This window comes from Ixodes scapularis, unplaced genomic scaffold (genome assembly GCF_016920785.2).
Source record: "Ixodes scapularis isolate PalLabHiFi unplaced genomic scaffold, ASM1692078v2 PGA_scaffold4__175_contigs__length_147842914, whole genome shotgun sequence".
In the NCBI taxonomy this organism is placed as follows: Eukaryota; Metazoa; Arthropoda; class Arachnida; order Ixodida; family Ixodidae; genus Ixodes; species Ixodes scapularis.
The window spans coordinates 112,072,141-112,096,333 of record NW_024609879.1 but is presented as its reverse complement, the minus strand read 5'-3'; the positions used below and the strand labels follow the sequence as shown (position 1 = coordinate 112,096,333).

General features: G+C 42.9%; 1 long non-coding RNA gene across 1 annotated transcript; it reads right to left on the bottom strand.

Annotated features, from left to right (window-relative positions):
* Nucleotides 1-9,470: 9,470 nt before the first annotated feature.
* Nucleotides 9,471-10,784, bottom strand: LOC121837656. The gene is made up of 2 exons (XR_006078279.1): nt 10,226-10,784; nt 9,471-9,691 (listed from the first exon to the last, which is right to left on the bottom strand). It is a non-coding gene; the product is annotated as an uncharacterized LOC121837656 (long non-coding RNA).
* Nucleotides 10,785-24,193: the final 13,409 nt, after the last annotated feature.

Here is a 24,193-nt window from a genome sequence, read left to right as displayed (position 1 = left end):
ATGCACCCGATGACTTGACAAGCTTTAAACATTGCCGAAGCAAATAGGCAAAGAAACTGCGATTTGCGCGTGCAGAATACAACTTATCTCCTTCAAACGATAAGAAATAACGACGTGACGTGTTATGGTCCAGATTAAGCAAACTATCACATCGTGGTCCCTCACACATACCTTTTTTTTTTTTCAAAACTTCAAGGGAATGGGAAGCCATTGTTTTGGTGCCGAGTTCGCTGGCACATTAACAGTTCCATTACAAACTTAACTGCATGTGGCGATTCGTCGGCTGCTTGCGGATATGTGCTCATTCAAAATGATAAATAAATGTTTCTGCAGACGGTCACCGTGTGTGAACTGATATCTGTAGTAAAACATCTCAATAATTTCAGTAACTGTGCTATTGATGGCCTCAGATACGCCCTGTGAAGCATGCAGTTGATATTAGCGCACCTATTCTCAATGATGCATTTAACTCCTGTTTAGCGACAGCCGTTTTCCAGTCACAAATGCAAATAGCTAGAATTTCAGTGCTTTACAAAGAGAGAAACAGAAATGGCCTGGGAAATTATAGACCCGTCTCCATTCTAGCAGTATGTTGCAGGGATTTTAAAAATAATTTGCTCGCTATACTTTCGAGATTCAGTGATGAAAGTAATTTTTGACACCACACCAATTCAATTTTTGCAATGAGAAATCAAGCGAACTAACAAAAATTTCATATATTCTTACACAGTCTGAAAACAAAAGTATTGTTGTTGGAATGTTTGTAAATTTTTCAGAAGCTTTTGACTCGATAAATCCTAACAATTTGAGAAAAACAAAAATGAACTAAAATGGTATTTAGGGACGGGTCTTATTGCTTTTAAAATCATATTTATCTAATCAAGAACAAGTCATGCAAATAAATTATATGAGCTCGAAGGCTCAACCTGTTCTTTGTGGTGTGCCACAGGGTAGGATCTTAGTGCCACTAATCTTTAACATTTATCTTAACGATATTTTGCATATTTTTCCTACAGCCAAATTTATTATATATTCGGATGATACTAGTATACGTTCTCTGGCAATAACGTTCATGAGCTGACAAATAAATGTAATGATGCAATGAAAACACTAGAAAAATGGTCAGTACCTGATTTCACGAAGGTGAATGAAGCAAAATAAAGGTAGGCATATTACGATAAAAAAACAATCTCATTCCCAGAAACCTGGACATAATCCTAAGTTCACGTCGTATCGGTGAGGTATTACATTTTACGTGTCTCGGTGTTGTATTTTCCTCCGAGATGATGTGGGAAAATCACGTTAACCACTTAATAACAAATATAGCTCAAATTAATGGCGTAGTATGTCGTATTAAAAACCTTCTTTCCACGCGAATTAAGGTGCTTCTTTACAATTCACTTTTTTACTCACATTTGCACTATTGCCAATAAGTGTGGAAGACAACCACCATTTTAAACATACAAAGTTTCACTTAATGCAAAAGAAAAATATACGGCACATCAACTCTAACGCGCGGTATAGTATACCAAGTGGAATTTTCTTTCATCGTCTCGCGAGGCAAACGCCTACAACCTATATAAATATCGTTTAAGTGCCAGCTATAAATTAGAAACACAAAATATTATAAATTGTATACGTAATCTGGTTCAATTGCAAATAAAAAAATCTCTAGTTATTCTACAAGACACAAATAGAAGTGAACGGTACCTACAACTCTACTAAACTCCGGGAAAAGAGTGCCTGTGTTCAAATAGCTATAACCTTGTTAATTTTGATATGTACACTTGGAGGTACAACCAACTTCGCGCAATGTAGAAAAGCATGGAAAGCTTTTTTTTTTCACTGTGTGTGCTGCTGAGATATGCTAAAATCATTTTGTTAAACATTGTGGCTTTTTTGTGTGTTCAGCTTTCCAAATACTTTGCCCTAGTGTAGGCAAACGTCACTAATGTCAATTTTTTTGGGTGTTTCTTGTTGCTTTTGTGTTAGAAGTACCTTTTATTATTGTGTAATGACTTCTGTTCTTTTTATTTTACCTTCCTTACCTCCGTTTTGTACTTGAGGGGGCTGAAGACCAGTTAAGCTGCTCGGACAGCTTCTTATCCTCAGCTCTCACCATATTTAAATGGTAAATAAAACTCATATTAATATTATTATTATTATAAGTTTCTTACATTTACAGTGCCAAAGACGCTTATATTAGCCAGAAACGTTTTTAGTGTGATAATGTTTCAAAGCTCTCTTTGCGCCACTGTCCCTTCCGAAGCCTCGAAGATTTTAATGGATCGAAATGGTGAGACTGATCAGCCAATTACTTTGCGAGGTTTGGTCGTCAGTCTGTTAGTATATGCTTGTGGGTGGCTCGCAGGCAGGGAAGACAATGACGTTACTTTCCTAGGATTCGGTGAGTTCAGTGCAGCTACGGTTTCACATGAACCAGTCTTCTACTCTGGCAGACCATTCTCGCGGTGTGTAAATTACTCAAGCATCATTTGCCATGTTGTCACCTTAAGGAGGCACACTGACACTTCAAACACAATAGGCGTATAGGCGCGAAACACAACTATTATTTTGAGACACAACCAAGCAAGTAGGCTGGCGAACTAGTGACCCTGAACATTCTAATACTAGGGCGTGAGCACACCTAAAAACAAAAAGCTTCAAAAGCAGTAAAATTCCCATTTGTATATGCAGCTCTGTAACAAAGTAAACAACTTAAAAATCTCTTTTTTGGCCCCCTTTTATACTATTCCAAGGTTTTGGGGGGAATCCACACATCTAAATATAAAACGAACTAAGAAAAATACAGAGGAAAGCGGTTAGATTGTTTTACAACAAACATAGAAGACTAGATTCTTTGGGTAGTCTGTAAAACCTAGCAGAAATACTGCCCCTTCAAACGCGTGGAAAAATGAACAGACTCGTTTTCTATATACACTGATTAATGACGGTTTCAAATTTATAAATCGCGCTATGCCACCTTTTGAAGTTCACGAGAAATCGGAGAACCTCCCATACTTTAGCATTCAAGAAACATTTATGTTTTATAGTCTCTTTTGTAATTTTAGATTTTTTTCTTTTCTAAGAATTCTTGGAAAGGGGAATAAACTGTCTTCTGAATTTGCAAATCCCGCGTCCACACAGGTTTTTTTTTTCTTACTTTAAAGAATTACGTGTTCATTTTGAAGGTATGAATATATTTGCCGTTCCTGTTGACCAAAAATCGATGTTTCAAAATTATTCCGTTTTAGCGTCAGGTTCATGATAGTTTGCTGCACTGGCACTGCGCAGTCCCTGATTTTATTTTGGCCTATAGCCGGTCAGTATATAGCTGGAAGAAACGGATGCGGTATCATTCTACGCATCACACAATTATGAGTCACTTTTTTACTACGCGTCTTGCTTTATAGCATCTGCGAAATGCGTTCATACAGTTCCTATTATTGTCATGAAGGAATAGAGATTCAGCAATAAAACTCGGGTAGGAGTATAGTCTTTCTTTACACATTCACCACACGGGGCCGAGGTCAAGCACTTTTTCCAGCAATGGACAACCTACCGTAGGCTCAGGAATTGATCCACTTCAGTAATCACTTGGTCATCGTCCTTGAAATGCTTTCAGGCTTGTTTGGCCACACTGGAAGTGCCTGCGCCATTTAATCGCAGTGTCATAAACATGGGCGTTATCCCAGAACACCGCCACTAGCTCAAAATTAATCTCCTTGGCGATGGTTACCTTCGAATAGAGAAAACGGATCACTGTACGTGCTTTAACATTCCCGACGGGCGATGCCATTTTTTGTTTCGATATCCTAGAGGCGTTCCTCGGTACCCTAGCACAGAGTCGTGTATACAGAGAGTTTGGTCAATGGAAGGCGCGGGCAGAGCCAGGGCGTGCACCAAACGCAGAAAGAGAGCTTGACATGCTTTTTTAGCCAACCAAAAGCTTAAAAGAATACTCTAGCGGTGGTAGCGAGAAACTGTTTTAATCAAAGGTGTATGTTGGTATATGGTTTTAGTCAGGGCATAAGAGTGAGGTTTAGTAACCCCTCCTGTTTGGAAATAGGGTGCACGTGATGTTTCGCTCATGATCATGCTGAAAGATGTAAGGAACGACTCAACTCTGTTTTGCTCGGACAGAGTGTGACCACTCGGACGGCAAATTCCCGGCCCTCGGCGATTGGCGTACAGGTCGTGCCGATCGCTCAGCTAGTCGCACTCTTCCACCATGATTTTGGATGACCGTGATGGAAACATCATGTGCACCATATTTTCAGCCACCGAGAGTTACTCCGACGCACTTATTAAATTTGTTTCTCGCGACCGCCACCAGGGTAATATTTCAGGCTTCTGGTTGGTCACATTCGAATTTGTGAAGACGCCCTGGAACACGCCCAACCCACTTTCGGCCAACGGCGCCTCCTCATTTGTCTCTTATACTTCCCAACGAATAACCGAAATCTCTACATATACGGCTCTGCCCAAGCACGCAATATCTATAATGTGCTAGGTTGCACTAGAAGTCAGAGGTGTACCGACAGCGTCGGTCTCTCCATAGGAGCTGGGTATTGTGTGGCCTAATTCTGCCACCGCAGGGGGCTGGGATGGCGCTAGCAGTTACAGCTCAGCCAAGAGCCCGGTCGGCCAGCGTTTAGCGTGGATGGCTTGGGGCGAGTTCGTATGACAATTTCTTCTTGTTTTGCATTGTGCGTGAAGCCATACAATATCGTGTTGGCTGCTAGCAGTGCCAAAAGAGACAAGGGACTCACCACGATGTCAAATATTGCAAAGAAAAAAATGAAAGCCGTTTACAATTCCCTGTAACGCCGGATTAGAGCACAGCTCTTCAGGAGGAGGAGGATGGAAGCATACTGAGGGATAGATGACTCCTTGGGGTCACGTGACCTGAGGGGGGGTAGTTTGACGTCAGGGTGTAACGTGACCTCGGGGGAGAGGGTCACGTGACCTCGGGGAGGAATCATGTGACTTCAGGGGGATCACGTGACCTCAGGGAGGTCATGTGGCCTAAGGGGGTCACGTAACCTCAGGGTTCACCTGACTTGAAGGGGGTCACGTGACCTCAGGGGGGTCACGTGACCTCGGAGGGGGGGGGTCATGTCCAAGGAGGTTAGAAGTACTAGGAGAGGGCACGTTGCAATATTGGTGAAGCCTAGTCATAAAAAGTTTAAACGATGTTGTGGCCAACGTGACATTAGATCTCTTTGACGATTGGTGCGCGTGACATGTCACGTGTGAGATGGATGGTTGATCGTAGAAGGACTCCTTACAGGCTTGCGCTCGCTCCGTCCGGTAGGTTTTATCAGATCGAAAGCTAGACTGTGGTGTATTCTAGTACGCCATAGCTAGACGAAGGCTAGCTACGGTCACGTGATGTGGTCATGTTGGCGTGGTAAGTGAGGAGAGCAAGGAGGAAAATGAGAAAGAGGCGAGGCGTCAAGGGAGCATGGCTTGTGGAGGCCACACGGCTGGCGTCATGCCCTCTCCTACGCTTCTATCCTCCTTGGTCACGTCGCCTCCGGGGGGTCACGTGACCTCGGGAGGGGGTCACATGACCTCGCGGTTACGCCGACGGCGACGCCGACGCCGCTCAAGCCGGAAACGGGCCCCCTAAGAGCTGCGCTCTAAAAGACAGAGCGGTTGTGTTTTGTGCCGGAGTACAACGAGGGTTGCGAAACGTGCAAAGAGAAACGCTCGTCGTATCGGACGCCGAGCGACGGCTCTCTCTGTTCGCGGAATGGGATAGTCTGATTATAATAAATATTTCTACGGCGTCACACGATTGCGCTTCCGTCTGAAGGAAAAGCAAACCTGATCCAGACGGAAAATAGAAGTCTAAAACAGGTGTTTGACCCATGTGTCATATCAGAAGAAACACATATTTATCCGAATGGGATTACTCTTTAATAAAGGTAGCAGTTGAAGTTGCACCATTTTTCTTGCCAGTCTTGGTATCTATTTTCATATAGTACATGCTCACTAGATGATGTCAATTCAGACATTTCCTGGACTATAAGGTTTGACTGAGAATGCAAAAGTCAAGAAACAGCTAGGCGATTTCTTCAAACCATGTTGCACAAAAAAGTTGTATTGACAACAGAACAAAATCTTTAAGCTTATCGAATGAATGTCTATATATACTGATATGTTTTGAGAGAGGGAGTTAGGGGATGAACCCCCCCCCCCCCCACCCCCTTTGCGTGGGCTTTATGATCATTTAACCTTAATCGAGAGCCGTCTATTTATGGCGCACGTACTGCTTCCCTCAAGTCTCACATGTCTGAAAGCATAAAAATTACTGGTGTCGCGATTAAAGCTACCATAAAGTTTGTAAGCAAAGCTGGAATTTATCCCTTTTTTTTTTTGCGGTTCTAGACGTCACGTGTTGACAGACCCCACGTCTTGCCTTTCCCCATAGGTTACTCCCAATGGTCTCGGCAAAAATTATCTTGGACTTGAAGGGATCGTCCGGTAAAATTTTCATTTTCAGAAAACATATAAATTGTATTGTCATTCCTTTTAGGAATATCGTGCGCACAATATCCGAATACTTAGTCCTCCGCCGCACAAGTAATTAATTTGTAAACAGAGCCCAACTGCTCAGATTGCACCTGCAAAACACAGAGCGTTTTCGTTGGCCACAGCGGAAGCTCGGAGGTAACGTCAAGCAAAAAGCTTCAGCTTTTGACTGCTCTCTGAGTAAAATAACCTCGCTCTAAGAAAGACAAGATTTACGGTATGGAGGAAAGCTGAATTTTTCGACGATGATCTTTGTACACGCCATCAACGATGTTGATCAAAACCGGGAATAAGTCGACGCCCGCGACTCCGACGTCATCATGCCTGATGTGACATCACACACGACCAGCCATGCATAATTGCCAAATTCGGCGTGAAGTTTTCTATTGATGTTCTTAACTGATATAACAAATATTAGGGTGTCTTTTGAGGAAGTAAATATCACATATGACTATATTTAGGGACACTCTGCGTGACCAGCGCAAAAACTTAATATCTTCCCTATATCACCGGGCAATCCATTTAAAGGAGCTGTGCAACGACTTTAACGTTGAAAGAATTTGTATTTTGTGCTTTCGAGATTGTTTTTCTTGTTACAGGAGTCAAAAAACACAAAAAGTCAAAAACAAAGGAACGGAGCGCTCTGCGGGAGCGAAACCAGGCGTATATTTTTAGCAAGCGTTTTAGAAACGACCGTTTTTTTTGTGTGTGCCTAGTCACTTAGTTAAGTAGGACTAATTACCGAACATTTTAGTTGTTTGTTTAAGGGCCGAGGTGTTCATTAGAAAGTTGTAAAGCGAATTAAGAATACCTCAAATAAGGTGTTCGCTACATGATACGCTCTGCATGCTTCATTTATTAGCCTGAAAAAAAAAGCTAGCAAAATATTTAAAAAAGATCACGTGACAACTCGCTCGCGCGTCCCGCTTGCAGCGCTCTTAGACGTGCTCAGAACGAACGCAGTCCACCTTATCGTGGCCTCCGAGAACTTTCCCGTGCTCTGCTCCGGCTTGTTCAAACGCTCGGCTGCCCAGCAGAAAAACGTTATCCGAACCAGAGGCCAGATTCACGAAGAGCTTCTTACCCCCGAATTCATAGATGTGACTTGCTCTGAAGTCGAGCTTCAACTTGCTCAAGTCCGTCTTGCGACGAGCAAGCGCGCTTCATAAACGAGCCTTAACTTGAACCGATCTTGAACGGAGCTTGAAGCGAACTTGAAGTGCCCAAATTTCAAGACTGGGTTGGACCTATCTTGAACGCGACTTCGTAGTCATTTCAACATGGCGGCTTGCTGGTGTGATGTCGCATATGGGATCGCCGCGTTCAATATTTGCGTCCTGCAATTGCGGTGTTGTCCTCGGTCACGGGTATTTTTCGCCGAGAGAAGCGGCCATTCCTCCGTGATCGAATGCACCCCACCGGGATGTGCGACAACGAACGGCAACGGCGCGGGAGCTGCTCGGCCGCGACTTGACCGCCTGATCCGAACGGCGACAACAGGCGGCTGCCGCTGATACCCAAGCTACAGTTGCTCGTCACGCTGCGACGTTTGCTGGCAGGATGCTTCTAGCTGTCAACATTTCACAACGGACGGCGCGCGGTGCAATCGGGGGAGTGACGCGTCTCACCGTAAGGCATCTGTCGCTCGGACTCGTCCACTTCCCCGGCGCTCCCGAAATTCTCCGCCTCCTTCGAGTAACCGGGTTCACGCACGCGTGTATCAAAAGCCCGGGTCCCGGTGGCGATTATGCAGACATTTATGAGAACTTAAGAGCAGTTGCCTGCATAAACTACCCAGGTAGGTTCTTCCGTTTACCGAAAATAAACAAGCCTCCAGAGCTTCTGGCGCAAAGAACCTGAGCAAGCATGTGCGGTGTGCACGCACGTTTACTGATGCAAGCTCTTGACCTAACGTTCTCTGTGTGCATACTAGCAGTTGTTAAAACAAAATCGCCGAAAAAAGACAGGGACACAGACAAAGGGAAACAGGACAAGGCGCCTTGTCCTGTTTCCCTTCGTCTGTGTCCCTTCATTTATTCGGCGCTTTTTGTTTGCAATGAACCAACTGGCCCAAATCTCCACTTTATTGTAGTAGCTATTCCCACTTTTGTGTTGTTTGTGCTGGATTACTTGTTTAAAAAATGACGTGTAGTATGAACTTGCCCCTTGCGTCAGTAAAATAAATATGGAAAATCAGGAATGCCTTCTAGTTTGGTACTGCCATGCCTTTCAAGTTCTCTCTGAATGGTCAAATGGCTGCTTAGAACAAGATTGGTCATATATAGCTGCTGAAAACTCACTCTGATTCCCCCCCCCCCCCCCCCCCCCATGTACAGATTCTACATTTTACAGATGCCAAACACTTCACCAATTTTTTGTTCCAACAAGTTTTGACGTGTTTTATTACTGTATTTGTGCACTAGCTGTTCACCACAAAACATACTTCTCGAATTACATCTTACATGAAGTTTGTCGAAGAAGGGCTTTGCTGAAAGAAAGCATACCTTCTTTTCCTAAGACTTCTGCAACATTTCACGAATGGATGTGCCGAAAGCATTGTTTAGCACTGTGCTGAGGAATGCTTACCAACTCTCTCCGATACAATATCTAATGAAACAATAGCCACCGGTTTAATTTTTTTTTTGCTCCAAAAGATTTATTACTATGCACAGGTTTGCACCAAGCTCGATTCGAGGGCACAACACTTTTGTGTCCACTCCACAATCAAAATATTATTGCCTCGTGAAAGAAAAAATACATCACAATTCTTCCAGTGCAATAAAGGCAAGACAAAATGAGTTGACCTTTTTTATGATCGTTCACTCACACTAAACTTCACACCCATGCACATATTATCTGCATGCAACCTCCATAATGAAGATGTTGGGATGATAATTTGCCAAATTCTTGAAAACATCATATATTGTCTCTCTGACTCGTAACATTTATTAACTCATTCAGGTACAACACCACCCAGATAAAGACTCTCAACACTGCTGAAAGAAAAATACGATCCCCATGCCTCGTTGGGTAGTTGAAATCATCACTCCGTGCGCAGCATCACGCAACCTAGGGAAAACGAGCCATCCTTGCTGCTCTGCCAGTCATACCAGCCAGGGGATAATGTTGAGAAGATCAGTGCAACTGCCATCTGCTGAAAGGGGTAGAAAAACAAGCAAACTGAAGCCAGAGTGGTACTGTATAGATAGGTATGGTGCCTGGAATGCATCTCCGACTGGTGTGTCTACTGTGTCCAAAGAAGTAATCCCTCAATTTCTGCCCGGTGCATCATACAAGTGTCATGATGTCGCCGGTCGCAATCCTGGCGGTGTCCCAGCAGCGGTGGTTGATGTGGCAGACGCCTGTTCTACTGCAGGTCGCTCTACAGTTCGACAGTCCACTGAAGCTTCAGCATCCAGTAGTTGGGACGCCGTGACGACAGCGACACTCGCGTTCGCCTCGTGGTACTCGCAGCTGCTCTTTAACGTTTCAATGGCCAACCGCCAGGATCGCAACATGCAACAGCGTGACACTTCGGCTTCCGTGACGTCATTTGTTGCCACTTTCGGACCACTTTTGATGTACGGGCAGCAAAGGACGCTAAACACACCAGTCTAAAACTTGCTCCAGGCACAATACTCGTCGGGTAGTTGAAATTATCACTCCGTGCACAGCATCACATAACCTAGGGAGAACGAGCCATCCTTGCTGCTCTGCCAGTCGTGCGAGCCAGGGGGCGATGTTGAGAAGATCAGTGCAACTGCCACCTGAAAGGGGTAGAAAAACAAGCAGACTAAAGCCAGAGTGCTACTGTATAGGACCCCCCTTCCTCGTGGCACCAATGAAATGGGGATAATACGTATGTTGCACGGAGTGCACATTTTCAAACTTTTGAGCACATAGTGAGCCACAGTTCATTAATCACAATCAGTCATTTTTAAATTTCCTAACTGAAATGCTTTGTCTAACTGATGTTTATGACTAAATTGAAAATAAATATGATATGATTTATGCTTTGCTTGGGCATAATGACCTAAACCTGAAGCAGTGGAAATAAGATAAAGATGAAGCTGGAGTATGCAAAGCGACCATCCATTTCATGTGTACACCTCCCTCCATCCTCGTCTTGTTTGCATTTTCGTGATCTTCTAAATCATTAAGGGATCATGCTTTTTTTTTTTATTATTTTACAAGTTATTTTCTCTTTGATTCTTGCATTTCTAAGTGGCATGTCTTGTGAATGCTGTGCCTTGCGTGTTTCTTTCCCCAATGAAAATAGCCGTTCTCTTTTCTTGATTGTCTTTAGAACTAATGTGAACCCTGTGCTAAAACTATGGTGGAACGTATTGCTTCCTCTGTTTCCGTTTCATTACTCGCTGCACCCTCAAAAATGCATGAGCCTCAATACTGCTCTCCCACTTCCGAAATAAAAGAATTTGAATGGCTGCAACTTGTACATTAGCCTCCTTGTTTGTCTTGTAATCATGAAACACTGCCGACATAAAACCTGCAAATAGGGAATGGCTCAAGCTTTCGACAAACAAACATACAGACCAAAGCTGCTTATTTAGATACATATCCCAACATGCGGCACTGACGGGCAAACACAAAATAATTTTCTGGAGGTGGCGCTGCGTATCTAGAGGCCCTGAAAGACTCCAAGTTTTGTTTACAGAGAGCTGAGATGCTAAATTATAAAACAAAAATCATTCTCACCAACCTCGTATAGCCTACAGCAAATGCTGCACATACATTTGGCAGTTGAGGAAAATGGAAGGAGCGCAAGCTTGTGCTTATATCTAGGAAACAACTGTGCCGGTGAACAAATTATCTCCCAGTGGTCCACATTGAGTGCATTTCAGTCGTCAGTTTAAAATTGTGCACAAATACCGTAGAAAGGAACAGAGGAGAGAGAAGAGACAAGCACAGCCTGCAGAAACAGCTCAAGCCGAGGTCACACCGGCCTCGGCTCGAGCTGTTACTGCAGGCTGTTCTTTTTTCTTCCGGCCTCGGCTCGAGCTGTTACTGGAGGCTGTTCTTTTTTCTTCCTTCAATACATCGAATTGTGAGTTTGTGCTTGTCTCTTCTCTCTCCTCTGTTCCTTTCTATTTGTGCACAAATTTAACCATGTTCAATCATTACCAACTCACCCAACCAACCACCTTAATTCAGTCATCAGGTTTTCAAGTTTATGCAAATTTTCATAGTCACTAAACAGCCTTCCCAGGGTGCTTATATATTTCCAAGTTTAGACGTTGTGCGAGTCGTCAGCTTGTGAATGCAAACTAGTGCGTCACAAGCTTCATAGATGTGTGGTGCAGAAAAAAAACAATGTGACGAGGACACGAGAGGAGGGCCATGGTCGTAACAAAAACGGCTCGGGTCATAAATGACTTCCTATTAACAATTGTAATGGTGCGAGCATTTACTGCCATAGATAAAGATGTTCGAGCAGCCAAATAAACACGGCACTGAAGAGTACAGTAACTAACTGATGGTTGTCGCCGAACTCGACAAACGATCAGGGTGTCACAGTTGTCTTGAAACAGTCTGGCATACGTTTTTATGAACAGGTAGAATGTCTAGCCATACTGAAACATGCCATACCGATCTCTGGAACAGTTCGTCGCATGCAGACTTGGGCAGCCACAACTTTTCAATCAGTGAAGCAACTGCAGCTCTGAGACATGGTTGCACAGGTGGAAGAGCGATGAGCGGCCTTCCACATTCAGACGACAGTAGGCCATAAAAGCAAATTTCTGCAGTCACGTCAGCGGGAAGAGATGCTTTCTGCTGTTAGTCCACTCGCTTGCAGCATTGCTAACACTGATGTGGTGCTCCCAGGCATCATGGTCATTAATTTATGAGAAGACAATGGGTACCGACCTGTAATGCTCAATAGACATTTAACAGGAAGTCGCCCAAGCCCTAAAGTGCCCTTTTACGACACCAAATACATGCAGCTGCATTCAACAGCTTGAGCGCTTTACTCGTGTCCTCGTTACTTCGTCTTCCTCCTGCTCAACAGAGGGTTCCCCTTCCTACCAGTGCACCGTTGGCTGCAGCAGCACACTTACTCACTGTAGATGGAGGGCACATCACTGTGGACAGGGGGCACAACATGACAATGCTCGTTTACTTGCCTGGAAATTATGTCCAGCCCAGACCGCATTTACTGGCTGACAAAGCAGTCCCCTTCCTAAAAAAAAGAAAAGTTTATATAAGGCACTTATAAGAAATATACAAGATGTAACCACAAAGCTAATATTTCCTAAGGTGCTACTCCTGCTCCTGGACATTATCTTTAGGAAGGAGACTTCTGAAAATCATATAAAATGGTTTGACTTCAATCCATGACTGTCACAAATGAGAGAGTGGCAGCGTCGAGACTATTTACAGCCGAAACGATCAAATAGAAATTAGAAAAATTACAGTTTCAAAGAGAGCTATCTTGATTACAAAAGGTGAACAACCCTGCCTCTGCGCACCAAACATCAGTGACAGTTCCACCGCCTCATGAACAACATGTTCCGGGCCTGAGTTTTTGCCCGCGAAAGGCCGACGAGGTAAACATAGCTGCGAAAACTATGATGCCCGGTAGCTACTTCCTGGTTTCGATCACCGAAAGCACAGGCACCGCGCCCAACGCTTTATGTAGTGGCGCCCATTAAAACAAGCCTTTATAGAAACATGTAAGCAACACAAAATAACGTTTAAAACAGCCGAAAGAGCGCTTAGGCCAGGCCGCATAGTTTCCAGTTTACATATCCGAGTACTACGCCGCATAGTTTGCATTAAGGAAATGTTGTAAAAACACTTACCTGCTTTGAGCACCGCTTCAATTCGTAGTCATTTTCCTTCCGCATCGGGAGTTACAAGCGCTTTTTCGTTACTAGAGTCCCGTAGGAAGATCCTATGAGGATTTTAAACTTTCTCGTTGAGGCGTGTGGACACGGCACCGGAGTCGGCCACTCACTCGAATACCTTTTCATTCTTGTTGAACCCAGATAAGCATTCGTTTCTCGTCTTCAGTGAATCCTAGTTCAAGCTTCTCCCGAGTTTTCACAATGAAGGAGACGTCGAAACTCACATGACGCCAAATATGTCCACAAGCGAGGGACGCCAACGAGCGAAACGAAAAGAAAGAGGCCAGGAGCCATCGCTCAAATTGAGCCAACGTTGCTAGACGGAAAAGCGCATTTGTCTAGAAAACGCGTACAAGGTTAGTTTCGAAACCTGCGAAACAGCATCTTTCACGATTTGCGTTTCGTAAAGACATGCTATGAAGAAAATTTTAAGAAGCAACTTCTTTTTGACGTGTGAAACTCTTTTTAAAAGAAAAATTGCAACCTAATCTCGCTCCCAGGCGGGGAGCAGCGCGAGCGCTCGCGACTTGAACGGGACTTGACGAAGGAAGTTCGCGGGAGCGTCTATGAAACGTAAAAGCCAGCTTGGGCGTTTTCAAGTCGAACCTGGTGTTGAGGCGGACTTGAGCAAGTCGAAGTTCGGCTTCAGTTGAAGTCACATCTATGAATTCGGGGGTCAGTTTACGACAACTTAGCTAAGAAGTTCGTAAGTTAAGAACATCGTGAGAAGAGGAGAAATCGGTAGTCACGAACGCGTTCGTAAGTGAAAGGGGAAAAGCGACGTTCTTGTACGGAAAAACTGGAACTTACCGGTACTGTTGCTACGGCGACGGCGTCTTCGGCAGCACGAACAACCAATCGGAGAGCTCGGCATGGTTCGGAGCAGCTCGGAGCACGTGGATTTTTAATAACAAACACAGGCGGCCTTTCCGCCACCGCTTGTCTGGGGTTCGTGTCCGCGCAGTGATATCTTGACGCTAACACGATTTAAACGCGCTTGAATGGCGAGGCCGGGATGCGTAACCGCCTCCGTTCACTGCTACGAACTCGATCGCTACGAAGTCAACACAGATGTCATCGTTGGTAAAAGACGGCCCGTGCCAGTCGTTCGCAAAGCGACGTAGATGGAAACAAATCGGCGCGGCGTTTTTCGCTGCCTCGGAGATGCAGGAGCGAGCCGAAGTTAAAAAAAAAAAGATAAGTTTGAACTACGAGAGTGTCGGCAAGAGCCACGTAAATACCTGTACCAGTGGACGCGCGCGTTTGATTGAAGTGCTTGATTCGCGCTTCGGGACCGATCTTTTACGATTCGAACTCGATACTGACGTGACACTCGGCAAAGAAAGGTTGGACCGCCATTGCCTAGCTCCTACGAACTGTTATAGCTCAACAGTGACGTGCAATCCTGTCAGAATAAAAATTGCATACTAATAACAAAGTGTACATACCGTGTTGTGAAGGTAATTCATACGTCGTTCATTTGACCTCTATATCACACAAAACAAGGATATAGAATCGATGACAGCCCCTTTTCGACAACAGCGTTCGTCACGGACCCCTCGGAAAACAAGGAGATGACCGAGAGGAGAGATTGACCTCTTAATATAAAACTGAGGTTAGCGATCAAACTATAATACGGGAAGGATCCACAAGGGTCGCGCGGGCGCGTATTCCATTCAGCAAGCCAGCCGGTCGATGGCAGACGGTCTTGGCCAAGGACCGTCGGAGCAACGGTGCGCCGAGCCGGAGTGCCTGCTAGGCCTATATTCTGCCGAGCTCGCTTGGTCGGGGTCGGTGGAGTCGTGGCCATTGAAGGTTTTCCCGGGTGTTTGTGGATCCAGCGTTCTTGTTCGTCGTAGTCGGTTTCAAGTACTTTTTACTTTTTTCTTGCTGCTTGAATCGGGACACGCAAGAAGAGCACGTAGAAAAAAAAAACGTCCGTTGGTCGTCGCGACCAAGTAACTGAGGGACGCAGTCGGCTATGCTGATTTGATCGTAAAAAGTGCGTAAGAGAGCTCCGAAGCTGTCGTAGAATTCCGTCATAACCTGCGCAAAACGTACGATATTTTTGTTTCGTGAATACGAAATTGTTCTTACGTTTTGTCTTAGCACATTTTTGGCGTAAGATTGTTTCGTGAATCTGACCTCTGTTCTCTGGATTTACGTATGCAGCGCATATAACCAAGCCGGAAACAAACAAAATAGCCTCAAAGCACGCCGTCAAGTATAAGCCTGCAGCATAAAGCTTGCATTTTCATTGTTTTCATCATCAAAATAAAGACAGGTAAGTTGTTTTTTGCTGAGGCGAAATTCTTGTTCCCTGGTCCAGTCTTGGAGCTGTTTCGCTGGATGATACCTCAGAATGCAAGATTCAGTGCTAGTCTATATTTGTCCTCTGCGGATACTGTATGGGCCGGCGGGACAGGCATATAAATATGTTGTCGCCATGCATGACAACAGCTTTCTGAACTCCACTTATGTGATCGGACATTTCTTCTAAACCTTCCGCGCTTTGGTAAGATGAACATTCGAATTTCGACTAACTTCTTCCTTGTCAAAAGTCTGTGTGTTGCGGCGAGACGTAAGGAGCATATTTCGTATAACGTAGCCACCTTCGTGCTGGGGAAATGCGAGACACTTTGACCGAGGGGAAAGAGGGGAGCATATTGGAAGAAATTTATCAACACACACACCACGAAGTGTGGCTCTGCTAACACATTTACTGTCATGTGCCGTCCGAACGCATATCATACACCTGCAAATTTTATTACGGCAATTAAGATCAAACAATTTTCACTCCCAGTGTGCCTGACAGTGGGAGGCTTAGAGTTCAAATCCTTGCTCCGCCGTTTATTTTGACTTTCGGTGGTTTCGTAAGACTTTGATTCATTCGATCAAGTACGGTTTATTCATCTGCATGTTCTCAATTATTTCCTCTTTGGAGACCACGTACAATGTTGAAAAGTGCCCGTGATATATTAAAAAACGTGGCTCTTGATTGTCGCAGATGATGATGATACCGTCTCTCAAAGCTCATAAACAAGGAAGAGTACTTCATGTACACGTGACGAGGAAAATAGCAAGAGGGGTCCTGGAGCACAAGGAGTACCTACCATGTGACAGCAAGTTTCGCACCACGTTCCACGTGGCGGCGTGTGCTTTCAGAATACCTCTGACTAGAACATTTCCTTTCTTGTACAGCAATAAGACAGATAGAAAACGTCAGAAAGTCAAGGTGGAGTGGTGTAATCATTCAATTTTAGAACGTCGACCAACCCAAACGTGGAATGGAACGCTCGTCAGGAGCGATAACAACGGCCTTCGCTAGCCACGGTTTTTCTACATGCGATGACTATCGTATAATTCTGCCCGATTTGCCCTCTGACTCTGTCACCCTTAACTCTCTTGTATTTACCCTACGACGTTACCGGCCACTCGTATTGGATCAACGACTTTCGTGAAGAAGTTCAAGAACTGAAAATCCTGGGCGACGTGGCGTTCTTTTGGCGCCTATCAAATGAATCACGTGTGGCTGACCACCTTTCAGTCAAAAACACCGAGGGACCGGCTGCTCGCGGTCCCGGAACTCACCATCAAAGGCAAGCGATACATTTTCATAGACCCGAGAAACTCAGAAGTTTGCCTGAAACTTCACTGGGTCCCATATATTAAAATATATGGGACCCAGTGAAAATTAAAATATGTTAAAATGTGATGACTCGCGCTCGGCAGCAGCAATAGCAAGTTGGCCTGCACAAGGCTGAATTCGACTGTCCTTCGTATTGCAGGCGTCCCGCCTCAAGCCGTCCTGCCGCAAGCCTGGTCACCGTACACGTGCAACAGTCGCACCGAGTCATCATAGCAGACCAAGAGCAGCAGTCTGTCAGCGATCTGTTTCTTCCAAGCACGTGGTTTGTGACGTCACCGAAGGGACATTAGAAAAAGCTGGGACAACGGCAAGATCGTCTTTACTCGCGCTAGGCAGCAGCGATAGCAAGTTCGCCTGCACAAGGCTAAATTCAACTGTCCTTTGTATTGCAGGTTGGTGCTTATGTTCATTATTCTTTTAGCTTCCATAAGTATCTGCTATCGCTGCTGCCCCGGCTGCTACTGTCTATACTAGTTGCAGAATCTGCTTTTTCCAAACAAAAACGGAAAGATGGCAGATGCTGATGTGTGTTTCTCATGCCACGAGGTCTTCTCGGATAATATTCGTATGACTTGTACTGAGTGTGAGTTTTGCTACCATATGGGCAAGTGCTCAGGGGTTACAAAAAACCCAACTGAAAAGAATGTCTGAAGCAACAAAAGAGTCGTGGCAATGTGCCACATGCACCATCGCGTAAAGAAGAGGAAGTAACTCAAGTAAGTCAACGAATCTAGAAGAAGAAAAGCGAGGGGGTCAGATGGATGAAATCATGAGAAAGCTAGACGTAATCATGTCAATCAGGGAGAAAGTAGACTCTCTTCTTTCCATGAAGGAAACAGTAGATAAGATTGAGCAGTCCGTGCAAAGCATGTCCGATAGCTATGATGAAGTTCTCTAATGTCGGTGATTTTAAAATTTTTATTGGAACATTTTAAATTGTTTTATTTGAATATTGTAAGAAATATTTAGGATTGTTTAAATATGATTGTGTTCCCTGTACATGCAAGGGCACCGGACCCAGTCAAGCTAGCTTCTGTTAGCTTTTTGTCCGATGTCCTCGGCATAATGTTGCTGAAATGAACAAAGTTCAAAGTTCAAAGTTCAAAGTGCTTGCGGAGATAAAGAAACAAAACCAAGACATAAAAGAACTGAAGAAACGTGTAGAAAAGTTAGAAAACAGCGGAACACAAAAAGAAGTCGAGGACCTAAAACATGAAATGAATGAGCTGCAACAGTACAGCCGAAGGCAGAACCTAGTGGTGCATGGTCTTCCATGTTTCGCAAACGAAAACGTACTGAACAGATTGAAGGAGGTGGCGAACCTTCTGGGTGTTACTGAGCTAACCGAGGGAGACATTGAGGCTTTACATAGACTGCCTGGCAAGCAAGAAAAGGTTCTTCCTGTTCTGATTAGGTTTACTTCCCGACTCACAAGAGATCGGTGGTTCGAGAAGAGGGCTGTGCTTAAGGAAAGCCCGTCGCTTATCCGGATAATGTATCCGGATAATGAACAACCTGACACCCCAAACGGAAAGGCTACTGTGGCTGACTAAAACAAAGGTGGCGGAGAAGCACTACCAATTTGTTTGGCAGAAGGACAAAAAGACTTTTGTTAGGAAGCAAACGAATGACCGTCCCATCCGTATCAAGAATGAAAGTGACCTGGAAAAAATCGAGTAAGCACTTGTAGCTACCCGGAGCATAATCATGGTGTGCGGTTTTTATCCCACCACTTCTTTCAAACGTTATCTACGTGATGCCATATCAGTTAAAAAAACTTTTAAAATGTTTAACTTAAGCGCACCAAATATTCAAACTAACACTGAAGATACATGTCCACATCTTAATTTATTTTGTTACGTGTTCCACATTGTTTTATTACTGATACCTGGTATCCCAGAGAGCCAAAAAATGTTCTGTTTCAAAGTTATGAATGTGACCCGTGACGTACTTGCGGCGGGTTCCCCTTGCCTTTCCAGGACAAATAGTCTATGGTCTATGTGACGCACTTCCTGCTTGTATTGTACAAAATCGACCAATAGCTAAGACTATTTTGCAGAGGTACACTGAATGTTTTAAACCAATTGGAATATGTTATCTACAAAATGGAAGCATCCTCTACTGATAACTTTTATTATAACTGTGAATCCTTTAATAAACTGAAACGATGTGAAACCTTGATGAACAAATCAAATATATCTGTTTAATTTAAATGCGAGATGCATTAGAAATAAAAGTGATGAGATTGAAATATTTTTAAGTTCACTAACTCATAGCTTTGATATTTTGGCATTCACGGAGACGTGGTTTACCGGAGACTGTGATGTTATTAACTTCAAAAATTTCAAGAGCGAACAAATCTATCGTACACACCGGAAAGGAGGTGGAGTGTCAGTTTATTTGCGCGAAGGTCTGAAATATAAAATTATTCCAGACTTCACGGGTGTTGATTATAATCATGAATCATTAGTCGTTCAAAGTTCTAGAACGGTTATTGCTGCAATATACGGGCCACCGAACGGATCCTTAGTATATTTTTTTAGTTTCATTACAGGCGTACTGGAGTATGTTACTTCCATGAATTTTCAGATTGTCCTAGTAGGCAATTTTAATATAGACTTACGGTCTCATGAATCGCCAAAAGTTGAATTTCTTGAAATAATACAGTCTTTTGGTTGTACAAACTTAGTCAACATGTCGACGAGGATAACAGAACAGACTGAAACTTTGATTGATCTTTGTATAACAAATTATGAAACCCATGGCACAAGAGCAAGCGTATTTTCGGTGGATCTAAGCGATCATTTTCCTATATTTTGTTTTATCTGCTGGAAGAACTCGGGCAGTAAGCAATCTAGCGCACATGAAAAGCTGACTTATCGCCATACTAGTAACCAAAAAAATATTGAACAGTTTACCATACTCATTTCGAACGATAACTGGAACGATGTTCTAACCGAACTAGACCCTGATAAAGCGTTCGATTAGTTCGTGGAAAGAATAAGAGAATATTATGACTCAGCTTTTCCTCGGGTTCAATGTAAAAAGCACCGCTAATCAAAGAAACCATGGGTTACTGCAGAGTTATAAAAAAGAATAAAAGCGAGGAATAAGCTGTTCGATAAATTTATCAAAACTAGAGACCTTAACATTTTAACTGAATACAAAAAGCAACGTAATAAACTGGCTGTAGATTTGAAAAAAAGCGAAAGTTAGATATTATACAAATAAATTTGCATCTACAAAAAAACAAAAGCCCAGAAAAAGTATGGAAGATTGTTAAAGACGTACTATCCCCTGTCCCTAATGGCATACCAAATGGACTCACAATAGATGATCAGACATATTCTGACGCGTCACTGGCCGAGAGGTTCAACTTGCATTTTTTGACTGCAGGGGGCAGTGTTCCCACATTAATGGACTACAGCAACAATGAAATCTACATAACCATGAACTTAGCTAACTGTAAATTTTTGACTCCCACCAATGAAACAGAAATTAATGATATGATTGTCTCGTTGAAGTGCAGCAGCGCCTCTGGATATGATGATTTGAAGGTATAGCCCCCATCGAAGCAGTAAAAGACTGAATTTGTTCTCCTCTAGCTCATATATGCAATAGAATTCTTGAAACTGGTATATTTCCTAATAAAATGAAACTAGGTAGAGTTTGTATTATACACAAAGGCGGTACATTAACTAACCTAAACAACTACAGGCCCATATCAGTGCGTCCATTATTTTCAAAAATTGCAGAAAAGATAATAAATACTAGGTTTTCTAAATATTTTCTTTACAATAATATTATAGCATCATGTCAGTATGGGTTTCAGAAAGGAAAATCTACAGAAACAGCTTTGCTATAAATAAAAAACAAAATAATAAGTAACATAGAAAATCGACTTTACACACTCGGTATATTCCTAGATTTTCGGAAAGCTTGTGACTCTATAAAGCATGATATTCTTCTTGGAAAAGTACAACGATATGGTATAAGGGGATTAGCTCTCGAACTTATCAAGAATTACTTATCAGCTCGAAGACAATTCACATCTCTAAACGGTTTTAAATCACAAACTTCCCTGATACAGTACTGCGTTCCTCAGGGTTCGATCCTCGGACCTTTGTTATTTTTGGCATATATAAATGACATAGTTAATATACCGCGAACCCCCGATATTATCCTGTACGCGGACGACACCAACGTTTTCTTTTCCTGGACAAATCTCGATGAAATTGAACAGTGTGCAAATTGCTGGCTTAATGAGCTATCTCAGGGGTTGCGGTCTAACCAACTAGAGTTAACCACAGCGAAGACAAAATATGTTATATTCAGGTCCAGAAATAAACGTGTTCAGCGTAAGTTGCATGTTACATTTTTAAACTCTACGATAGAAAACATTTCAGCTCATAAGTTCCTTGGGGTTTGGTTTGAGGAGTTTTTAAGTTGGACGAACCATGTAAATAAAATTAGATGTGATATATCACTTTCGATTGGTATACTGAATAAAGTCAGACACTTGTTACCAAACTGACTTAAACTGCAGCTTTACTATACTATTGTGTATTCCCGCCTACAGTATTGTCTTTTAGTTTGGGGAACCACGACAAAAACAAACATTGAAAAAGTTTTTCTTTTACAAAAGAAGGCCGTTAGGTTCATAGATAATTTAGCTTATATTCAGCATACATCGCCCACATTCGAAAAATATAAGCTATTACCCATCGGACATGTTTTGTTTTTATTAAATTAGCGAACATTATATTTGACGAGATAAAACGGAATGAGACCTCTTTCTTCAACGCCTACCTTCATAAGCCTGCCGATTACACTCTTAGACAAACCTTTTACATCAAACAAAATGTTAGAACAAACTATGGAACTCAAACACTTCATTATCAAATCGGTGACTTACTAAATACTCATGCAAACATAGTTCAAAAGGTACACAACTGTGGCAATCTCCAGATGTTTAGGAAAATAATCAAATTATATTTTCTTTCAATCGAACAATATGCACCTGCCACTTGTGCCATTAGTTCAAATGTGCAAATGTGATCAATTATATTATATGTAACAGTGTTTGTTATTTTTCACCCAACTTTGTGACTCTTCAAATGTTTTCATCCGTAAAATTACTTTGATGTGAATTAGGTAATTGATGTTCATTTTTTTCGGTATCCTTAGAAGTACGTGCCGAGTGCTGTAATGGGGGCTGGTGGCCACGTCAGAGGACTTCGCGTCTTCTTTTGCCGCAGCCTCCCAGACATATGCATGTCGAAATAAACTTATTATTATTATTATTGTTGTTATTGTTTGTTGTTATTGTTGTTGTCAGCCTGCGCTGTGCAATCAACATGCTACAAATAAATTCTACAAGAGTCATGAACTGGTTTAAAGCAAATCGAATATCTGTGAATGTGCAAAAAACAAAACTTGTCTGTTTCCGTAACCCACTCAAGCGGACATGCATAGACATACCTTTTACATTACATTCATCGTCTTGTGTCTCATGCAGCTGTACGCCTATACCATACGTAAATACAGTAAAATATTTGGGCATTTATTTCGATAGCGATTTAACATGGAATACACACTTGGATTATTTGGCTAAGAGACTACGAAATATATCATGTTTATTATATCTCATCAAAACCTTCCTCCCAATCTCCGTCAGAAAAATGGTCGTTAATGCTACCGCGTATGGAGCTCTGCGATACGGAATTACAATCTTCGCAAACTGTTCAGCTCTTTGGAGAACAAAAATAGATGTCATTCTTAAGAGCATCGCCAAAAACGTTGCCTATGATCCCAAATTAATACAGGATGGTGACGTATTCGCATCGTGGGTCTACCGCCTACCGCGTTTTCTTCCTCTTTTTCAACGATGTGTCGTCCTAAAGCATTATTGAAATAGCCCGTTTAAAACGCCTCATTTTGTTCAGCGCTCTATAAGAAATAGTGAACGCTTTATAATTCCTCGAATATACACCAACTACGGAAAGAGTCTAAGTTCATTTTACGTGCCTGACATCTTCAACAAATTACCAGACGTTTTTAATCAACTCGATTCTCTACGATCTTTAAAAAAGCACCTGAAAAAATGTGCTAGAATACATGTATCCATTTTTTTTTTTTGCGAATAACATTTTGAACTCTTTGGACCTTTCTTCAGTTGGTGCTGAATCCACATAGGCATTTGTTTGTGTCTTTATCCATGTCTATGCTGTGAGTACTGTATATTTGTGTATCCGTGAACGCATCTGTAGATCTAAATTTGTGTATATATACATGCCTCCGTGCATCTTTGTGTGATATATGCCTGTATACACAGATCCGGTTGTTTTTTTTTTGTTTTTTTTTTTTGCAAACATTTACTTTTTTTATTACTTTTGAAAGTGTACATTGATTTATCCATGTGTTTAAATATTACTTTGTCATGAAGGATGGTATAGTGTAGTTATAGCAATCATCTCTGTGCTTCTTATTTTGCCATTTGTGAATCATTTCAAATATCTATACTGACTGCGATTTGTGAACTATTTCAAATATCTATACTGACTGCCATTTGTGAACAATTTTTGAACTTCTAAACTGACTGCTATGAGCATACCAAGAACGCCCGTCTACCACTCACATTGGCTAACATCATTGCTGGGTCGTGTCACACAAGCCAACCCTGGCTTCGACAGACCCGAGTCTAACATAATGAAAAAAATCAAATGCTGGAATAAAATATTATTATTATTATTATTATTATTATTATTATTATTATTATTATTACTATTATTATTCCACGTACCAGACGATACGGCCCGCAGAGCACTCGAGCCCTACGCGAAAGTACACGAAGTCGCCCACGAAACGTGGCGGGTTCAGGGTTTCCAAGGAGTCCAGTCAAAGACAAGGCTGTTCCAGGTAACGTTGAGAGACGGCATCACCAAGGAGAGCGTCCCTCACCAGCTCCAGAGATTTGGCTGCAACGCCCTTGTCCCGGTGCCAGGCTGCGCCCCCCTGTGCCTCCGGTGCAAGAGCACAGCACGCACAAGTAAAGACTGCCGCGTCTCCCGCTGCGAGGACGGCCACCGATATGGCCACACCAGGGAGGACAGTCGTAGATCCTACGCAGCTGCAAACA